The sequence below is a fragment of the Thalassophryne amazonica genome, chromosome 7 (assembly GCF_902500255.1).
Source record: "Thalassophryne amazonica chromosome 7, fThaAma1.1, whole genome shotgun sequence".
NCBI lineage: Eukaryota > Metazoa > Chordata > Actinopteri > Batrachoidiformes > Batrachoididae > Thalassophryne > Thalassophryne amazonica.
Window position 1 is genome coordinate 37,971,341 of NC_047109.1, and position 10,273 is coordinate 37,981,613.

Genomic DNA, 10,273 nt, shown 5'->3' on the forward strand with positions numbered 1-10,273 from the left:
CTTTTGCTTAAGTTAGTTATCAATTTCAACTTATCCTACAAGCTAAGAGAGAGTTTAAAATAATGGGGGGAAGCAGTGAACTACAGGTGAGACTAGGTTGTTGTTACCAGAGGGTCATAGCTTCAATTCTACAAGTTGTCAGAAAAATCAATAATGTAATCACTTTGAGCAGCAACATGAGATGGTGACGTGCCACAGAAATGGAATGTATTTCTGTGGTTCTGTGGCAAATAGTTTTTGTCTTTTTTTTTTTTTCATTTGCCTTGAATTTCCTTCTACAAGAGTGCAGTGGGCCCCATACCCGGGGTCTAAAGCTGCACCCTTAACATTACTGACTTTGTATCCGAAGGCTCTCTTCAAGATGGTGACCTTTCCTCTCCTCAAATACTGCCTTTGATCTCCTGCCCCACTTCTCAAGTTTGAGTAAACGAAGCAGTGAGAGATCTTTTTCTTCTACCCAATGGATTCTTTTAGCCCTTTGATGGTGTTGTCGCTGGGGTCCAGGATCAGAACTATCTGGTGGATGACCCAGCTGAGTGCTGCTACAGAAGAGATGTCTCCCCACAGCACTGGAAGAAGTTGCACCATTTTCTTCATACGCCCTGGTGCCTAGGCGCTTTGTGGAGGTTTTAGCTGGGGTTTGTTTCTTTTGAAACATCCTCATACCAAGATCTCTCCTGGCAAACCCCTTCACAGTGGGGCCAAGGACACTCGAGGCTCGTGTCCAGTAGGAACTCATTATTCATTATTCATTATTATCAGGTTGTCCTAAAAGTTCCCTGAAAAGCCTTCAGTTAATTCAAATGCTGCAGCTAGAGTACTGACAGGGACTAGAAGGAGAGAGCATATCTCACCCATATTGGCCTCTCTTCATTGGCTTCCTGTTAATTCTAGAATAGAATTTAAAATTCTTCTTCTTACTTATAAGGTTTTGAATAATCAGGTCCCATCTTATCTTAGGGACCTCATAGTACCATATCACGCCAATAGAGTGCTTTGCTCTCAGACTGCAGGCTTACTTGTAGTTCCTAGGGTTTGTAAGAGTAGAATGGGAGGCAGAGCCTTCAGCTTTCAGGCTCCTCTCCTGTGGAACCAGCTCCCAATTCAGATCAGGGAGACAGATACCCTCTCTACTTTTAAGATTAGGCTTAAAACTTTCCTTTTTGCTAAAGCTTATAGTTAGGGCTGGATCAGGTGACCCTGAACCATCCCTTAGTTATGCTGCTATAGACTGCTGGGGGGTTCCCATGATGCAGTGAGTGTTTCTTTCTCTTTTTGCTCTGTATGCACCACTCTGCATTTAATCATTAGTGATCGATCTCTGCTCCCCTCCACAGCATGTCTTTTTCCTGGTTCTCTCCCTCAGCCCCAACCAGTCCCAGCAGAAGACTGCCCCTCCCTGAGCCTGGTTCTGCTTGAGGTTTCTTCCTGTTAAAAGGGAGTTTTTCCTTCCCACTGTCGCCAAGTGCTTGCTCACAGGGGGTCCTTTTGACCGTTGGGGTTTTTCCGTAATTATTGTATGGCTTTGCCTTACAATATAAAGCACCTTGGGGCAACTGTTTGTTGTGATTTGCGCTATATAAATAAAATTGATTTGATTTTGATTTGATTTAGTATTTGCCATTTTACCATCTTGCTCTTTCTTTGCAAACACAGTGACTACCACTGATGGACTCAGTACAGTCAGCACGACTTCAAACACATAAGCCTACTAGGATGTTGTGGTCTGTACTATATACAGAGGACAGCTGACTTTTGGGAAAAAATTCTTTACAGTCATGCTACATTTTTAAGTATTGACATATAAAGATTTTTTGGCTTTTATGAAAGTGTTTATTGAAGGTTTAATATGTTGAAAGTTTAATTTTCTAAAAAACAAAAATTGTCATCAATAAGCTTTTCTGAAGCTGCTTAACCAGTACAATATTCCATGTAAAGAAATTATGAATAACTGAAGTTTTATATTTGCACTGACAGTGTTCACATGAGATCATTTTTATTTTTTATTTTATTTATTTATTTATTTATTTTTGGACCATGTGAAACACTGTTGAAACACAATTATGCTGTTTTGTCCATGAACATGCTAATTCTGCGTTTGGGGACAGAAAATGTCCAGATTTGAATCTGCTGTCTGGGATGTTAGCGGATGGACAGATGAATTCAGTCAGGTGTGTGGCAACCTCACTGGCTTTTATTTTGAAATACAGGCTGTTATTGTGGAAGTGTGACATCACACAAACGCACAGAGGCCATTCCCCTTTTATTATATGGATTATGTCAAAAACTACCTAAATAAAAATGACAATATTTTTCCAGGATGTCAAAAATCATGTCAACCTGTGTTTTTATCGTAATGTTTGTGTAATCATTAACTTATGCTGCATGTGTGACCGTTTGCAGCATGGTGACCACAGGTGGCCAACTATTTGGGATATTTGTTACCCAGAAAGCTGTTTTTTGTGGTCTCCTTAGCTTAGCATGTTAAGTAGTTGTTCTACCAATCTATAGACCTGTGTAAGAGTCCTGGTCATGCTACCTCTCTGTGTCCTAAGACAAGACACCTCATGTCCTTTTAAATTCAGTTTATTAGTAATGGAACAGGTCTCTGTCTTAACTTTATCTAAATTTGGGGTCTGTTAGTGACGCTTAGGGTTAGCGGTCGGCAATCACCTTAATATTTTCTCTGCTTTCCTGTTGATTTATTGCTGATGAATTATACCTTAGGTGTGGTTGTTCCACCAACTGATTTTGCTCTTTTTCTCTAAGTACTAGGTGTGGAGGGAAATATGCTAGAGTGGCATCGGGATGCTGAACTGATAAGATCTCAAGAAATTGTTGCAGCAGATTTTTTGTTTTTTCAAACTCCACAAAACTTTGTTAAACTTTGTAAAAACATTGTAACTGTTAGAATGGCCGAAGCAGTGTGTCACCCCTTTGAGTCTGGTCTGCTTGAGGTTTTTTCCTTTCCACTGTCGCCTGTGTGCTTGCTCTAGGGGTTGGTAAGGTTAGACTTTAAGCCCCGGTCACACGGCACTAACGAAGGACACCAAAGCCAAAACGAAATAAGAAATCTGGACTTACATTGACTTTGGGAGACATCGTTTAACCGTCTTCCAGCTTTGTTCCTGTAGCTGGCGCTTTGTCAGAATTTTCAAACTGCTGAAAAATGTAAACGAATCCCGATGACAACTTCAATTCATCTGTATTCCATTTTGATTTCTGTCTTAATGGTTCCTCATCATTTGCATAGTTCCCGTAAAGTCAGTGTTCCGTTTGACTGTTGTCCAACCTCCCAAGTCCAATGTCTTGCACGAACATTGCCGATATCTGAACAGATCAACAACTAAAGATCTGACAAGCTGAACGTGATTCGTCCATGTGTGGGATGAAAAGCAACCATTACATGCCATCTGTGGCTGGAAAGTGCATGCGTGTGCACACACGTTTGCATGCCATCTGTGGCTAGAAAGTGCGCATGCACACGCATTGTTGTTCTGAAGACAAACCTGTTATCAAGACAACCAGATCTGGCACCTGCAGGTGCTGTGGAGAATGCAGAAATGATCACAGGATGATGCTCGGTCTGATACGCGCTGTCAAGTCACGTTTTGTTTTGATTTTGTTTAAAGCATCAAGGTCACTGTTCACTTCATTTTTCTTTTGTTAGTTTCGGTTTTGTTTCATTCTTTTATGCGCTCTGGACTCGCAGGCTTTTCAGTGATGGGAAAAGTGCAGGCTCATTTGTCCACAATTCTCGACAATTTGTGACTTTGTGACTTTTTTCCTTCGTTCAGCTATCACCGTGTGCTGTGTGACCGGACCCTTACTTGTGTGAAGCACCTTGAGGCAGCTTTGTTGTCATTTGGCGCTACATAAATTTAAGAAATTGAACTGAAATCTGCATTGTCCCAGTCCACCCAGGTGTAAATGAGAAACCAGCCTTGGCTGGGAAAGTGACCTGCATTGGACTGATGTCCCATCTGGGGGTAGTCACACAGTCTCATTCACATCACTCTACGGAGTTCGGATTAAGCACTAGCACCAATGGGCCTCAGTGACTATGTAGGACTTCCCTCTCCATTTTGATTTTACACAAACTGGAGTACTAATCCTGTCACCAACCCACTGGACAAATTTCTACAGTTACTCTGTCTGTACACTCGGGTGCACATTAACATCACACCCACAATGGAGCAATCTGGGGTTCAGTGAGTTGCTGAAGTGCACCAGTGCCAGGACTGCATTCCCTGACCCTTTGGTTATAGGAGAACCACTCTACCCACTGTGCTGCAGTGTTCCCAGAACATCTACAATGCAGTTTCTCTTTCAGAGGTCTTTTCCACAGGAACAATTAAATCAGTAAATCATGGGCTGTAGGACTTACAGTGCTAAACGTTACATCTACAACTTTCATTGTCTTGTAAAATACGAAACATTGTTTGGTCATTACAACAGCATGTCGACTTGCTCCAAATTAGCTGATAATAAACTATTAAATCTAATCCTCCACGAGTTGCATTTACAAACATTTTTATGTGTTCAACTGGAAACTTGTTCTTCCCTATTATCAAGTCAAATAAAGTCACATTTATTTATCGGGTGCTTTTAACCAAATAGGGTCTTCACAAAGTGCTTTGTGGAGGAACAAAAGACATAATTACAGACAAAAAGAATAACACATTACAAATCACTGCATGACTGGTGTTTGTACGTGAGTCTACATTAAGTGGAAAACCCCCTAATGGGTTGATTTCTATTTTTTTCTGGTGCATGTGTAAGGAAGGGACATTATGGCAAATTGTATGCCCTATGCCCCCATTCCTCTCTTTCTCCCTCTCTGTCTCCCTCGTCCAAATCAAATTTTTAATGGGCTTCATCGTGCCACCGTGGAATAAGTGTTGCCAAAGCACTTAAGGGGCTTAAGTCAGAGTCGTGCTGGAAATATTAAGCACTCACACAGCCTTACAAGGATCCCTGCCTGCTGAAGTATGCCGAAGAGATCGTGCCAGCATTTAATACCAACGGTATTAAAGCCGTCCGACAAGGGAGAGCAGCAGAACTATAGATATATACAGCATGTACCACAACTGGGAATGGGAGAAACATAGTGGACGAGAGGAAGGAGCAGATTGGGAGGAAGAGTCTGGAGGACAGAAGTATGGATATCTGGCAGAGAAAAATGAAGGAACAACAGAACTGAGGCCAAATGAAAGAATTAATGTACAAAGAAATGTTGAGCAAAAGATGGGAAAAGAGAAGAAAAATGTTGAGAGAACAGGAGCAAAGAATAAGAGATGCAAGGGAGCCGGGCCGCGGTGTGGGAGGTATGCACTGATGGGGTAGCTGTGAACCAGTAGCAGAGGGCTAATGCAGAGATTCTATCGGGAGGCTTATCCGAGATTAAATTTCTCGTTGTCCTTAAGGCGCTTCTTGGGTAAGCGGAAGTGTCGAATTTTTTTCTCGTGTCTCCCTTGAGGTTGTGGGTTGCTAGTGTGTCTGTACGTGTGTGGGGGAGCATTAAGGAGGGTGTGCAGGTGTGATTCACGGGGCATTATTTTTCAGCCTGTGAAAAGTGTCCCTGAAAGGTGAAGATAATTGAAATGAACATTTACAGATAAAGACCCCCAATCATCATTTCGTCGAAAGCACCTGGACTTCTTGGTTTGTCTTGACAACGTGCACACAGATATCTTCCTGAATTTAAAGCAAACTGATGTTGTCACCCCAGTTATCCTTTCACAGGGAGGGAGACTCCATAGATAAGGAAACAGGAGAGGAAACAAACATTGGGGGGGGTGCATCAAAGTCAACTCATCCCCCAAGAGGGCTGCTGGCTGTAGGGCCCTTGATGGACATGTGAATCATGTTTAAACTTAATGTAAAGCAGAGAGATAGCATATTAAAGCTGATTTCCCCCCCCCTTTATACTTTCAGGTCACCAGTGAGAGCAGTCGCCCATGCTGCACTGGAAAATGTAGAAGACGCCCAGAGTGTAAACAGTTTCACCCTCTCATGAGAACATATTGTACCATATTATAAAATAAAGCAATTACTTGGAGTTTCTGTGTGTTGAAATCCATCTCCAGTTCTCTACATTTAATAGAAACATACTGCTCCTCATCTGTGCTGTTGTTGTGGTTCAGATCTGTCACTTGGATGGATGCATGTTGGATGGCTGCATGTCAAAAAGCCTTTGTGGTATTTAATTACCCTAAATGTCTGATTCAGCGAGAGGCAACAGTGCAGCATAAAGGAAAAGCGGACCTTCTGTACTCCATTTTTATTCAGGTCCCATGTCCATGAGCATGCATTGATTACACCAGCTGCTGCATCCACCAAACCATGGAACTGTCTTGGATCCTGACCAAACACCTAAGCAGACAACTGATACATCTTGACCTAAAGAAGGGTTTTTTTTTCCAGTTTATCCCCAGAAACTGGAACATGAAGTACCTTAAGCTCTGGTCCCGCCGAATAATGAACGATGAATAATGAGCCATGCAACTTTTTTTTTTTTTTTTTGGTACAAGTCGAGTTATTCACCAATCATGGCAGAATAGTAACTCTGAGAGGCTCTTAAAGGCAGAATATTCAGCTAATGAGGCTCATCTCTGAGCATGGCGCTAGTTTCAAGAAGTTCAAAATTTAGCAAAAACAGCGTGAGACAGTTTGTGTAGGGGTACTACAAGGACAAATAAGGATGCTAGAGGCACATTAGTGGTGAGGACGAGGCTGTTAGAAGCCCATTATCCGAGTACCTGGCGGCTACAAGGACAGAAGAGGCTATTTTGGACCTGCTATTTTGGCCCCACACTCACGCACACTTTGTCATGACAATTCCACCTGCTTTGTTCAGCTGGATGCAGTGCTTTGTGCACTGGATGCTGCATATATAAAATAATTATTTTGTAGCAGATTTTAATCATTTTCTCTTAGAAAACACATGTTGAAAACACAGCTAATCATTTCCAGAATGACAGAGGACTGTTTCATCTGGAGCTTTCTTCTCCCCCCCTTCTCATGTGCTTCATGAGGTGGAGAACATATTTGGAACAGTCTAAAAGGTAATTATTTGTAATGTCTATATTGTAATAACTTGGTAAAACAGTTGCATGTTCATTCCTTCTTACAAGTAGGTGTAAAAGTATGTTTATGAAAGATTTAACATCTCATAAAATTGATTGGATGAGCTGTGCTGTGATGCTGTGCGCTGATGCAATGACTCACATGCAGTGTTTTTAAATTGTTTGCGGAATGTTCATATATGTGGCGCATTATTCAAATAATCACTGAAATTTCTGACAACTCCATACGTCGCTCATTATTCATGGCTTTATGATTCAGTGGGACCAGGTCTTCAGACTCTACAACCCCCACCCCCTCTCAAATCAAATGCCAGTCCATTGGAGATTTTTTCAAAATTGTTATAGTGAGACATTTCTTTGAAAATTATTTTCTCCATTTGCATTCATATCGATGGATCTATCTATCTTTATCTCCATCCCGGTATTGTAATTGTTTGTAACTCCCTAAAATTGGCATTGCTCCCCCCAAAACATCCACAGTATTTGGGATATCATTGCACATGCACTTGACTCGCGCAGGCAGCCACAGAAAGTATAAACTTTTGCTGCCATGTGTCCATGTCTATTAATGTTTTATAGCTAACTGCTGTGAAACACTCACAAATTAATGTTTTGTTTGTCTGATAAACAGTTTTGATCAAGTAAAGATGTCACATTCGTTGATCACTGCATTCTGTGTCTCATCACTTTTTAACTCGCTCTGACTGAAATGTTCTCCCTACAGCCAGGAAAAAAAAATGCAGTGAAGCTGCCAGGATAATGCTTAGCTCTGCATGATGCTCAGGTAGTGATGAAACAGAACGTGTACCACAGACATGATGTTCATTCCATGTCCCCAGGACACTATGCATGCAAAAATCTGCACAATTTTTTTAATTCATTGCATTTTTTTTTTTGTATGGAGGGATGAAATTAAATCAAACTCTCTAATATGTTAACTATAATATGAATGAATGAATGAATTAGTTAATTTATTTTGGCATACAAAAGAAAGAAAAAAATAACTCATCTGCACAAAAAACAGATTTCTCAGTTAGCCAATGTGACAAAAAGGGTGTAGGCAGAAGCAAAAGCTTATGTACCCCTACCCCTTTTACCTTAAAAAAATATACTCATGACAACAAATACAAAAAGAACAAAACACAAACATTTGAAATTAATCAGTAAACTTAAATTAAACTTAAATTAAACTTAAATAAACTTAAATTTCTCATCACAATCCAAAAGTAATAGTACAAAATCAGTAAATTAATTGTCCATACTGTAACGAGAAATTATATTATTTTATAAAGTCTTTTAAAACCAACTAGAGTACCGCATAAGTTAAAATTTTGGGGGACAGCTGTTCCAAATGTTTGCTCCTTTTTACAGAGATGCAGTGATTTTTTTTTTTTTACGTTACAGTAGTTTGTGTCTTTGGTTTATCAAATAATAATGTTCCTTTCAAATTAGAATTCCTCGGCTTATTTCCAAATGTAATACAGTTTGTTTTACCGAGATGAAATGATAATTGGTTTGAATCAAACAATTGTTTGAATATAAGTCCAACCACCACTTACATAAATGAACAATGGATACCAACTCAAATATTGATATTTAGAATCCAAGGTGAGGAGTAGAATAAAATGCTGAGGTGCCCAAACCTTCACGTTGTCTGTGCATGTCCAACTGGAAGGAGATTTAGAAGCAGACCCAGAGCAATGCCAGAGGGATTGTATCCATTTCTATTTACCTAGAATTGCCTTAGCATTTGCCAGAAAGAAGTGGAGGTTATGGCTGCGGAGAGGGAGGTTTGGGCTGTCTTAATGAGCCTCTTGCCTCTACCACGAATAAGGAGAGGAAAAGAAAATGATGAATTGATGTTGGGTTCTGTTCTCTTGCCTTGGTTGTGATTCTGATTTGGTTTGTCTTGCTGACTTAGTGTTAATAGCTCGCCTAGAGCAATGCACGTAGAGCTAATCCCACTGTTTCTTTTGAACGACTAATTAGAAAAGTCACAGCACCTCGATCTATGGCCACTATCAGTATCTGCGCTTTCTCCAGGCACAGCTCGGGATACTTCCCGATCACCTCACACTCCTGCAAAAAAAAGGGGGTTTCAATACACCCTGACGCTTGGGCATGCTTTCAGAGATGCCGTCTGTTTTTCCTTGCACTATTTTAGTTAAGAAGGTTGAAATTTACTTTATTTTTCACAGTCTAGTGACAGTAAAGCCTGTCAGATGAATGCAAGTTAATATATGGATCACATCCTGACAGGTTAAAAGGAATAACAAACAGATTTGTATCACTGGTTTGGACAAAATTCCAACAAGCTTCTTCATATCCTCTAAGAGATAAATAAAACAGGAGATTAAACATACTTTTTTGTAGGCAACATAAATGGTGAAACTGTTGCCTTTTCATGACGTATATGAGACAAAGACAAAACAGCTCTGTGGTAGTCACTGTATGCATCTTATTATTTATCTCATCCCATTGCGCATGTTGCCATGCAATGCAATAATAGGGACAAATTTATCTTCTTCTCTTTGTGTCTGCCAAAGAGCCGAACATGTTGACTAAAACAAAACACTCCACTGACAGACTGTAACAACAGAAGATGAAAAATACTATTGAAGACTGGAGCTCATGTACAACATAGTTCAGGAAAAAAAGAAATGCAATGTAAGAAAGTAAAAGAAATACACTGCGAGTTCACAGTATTTCAGTGGGAAATGTCTCCTTTAGTTTAAGTCAATGGATTGTGACTTGTCTCATCTGAAATGACAGCTGGCTGTCAGCCTGGGTGGTTGCCAACCAGGACCTAAAAAATGGATCTGTAGAGGATGTGGTAAGCTGCAGCAGCAGTTCATCATCCCAGACCTGACCTAAAAATCTTTACAAAAGCTCTTCCAGACCTTATTCAGTCTGGGAAGGGCCGGTGGGGGTGGGGAAGGTCACAATTTGTTGTGTTTTGTCTTCAACAAAATGCAGGTAATATTCCTTTTCAGTATCCAACTCATCCTCTCATTAGCTTTAACTGCACAATTAGACCCCCATCACACATAGTACAAATACGCACCAACCAGGCCGACTGAGGCCAAAATGGCAAAAATGGTAATAAATGAGATGCAGTCAGGAGGGACAGACAGTCGGACAGCTGTGTACGACTGCCAGATGACCACATAGAATGTGGGCAGACC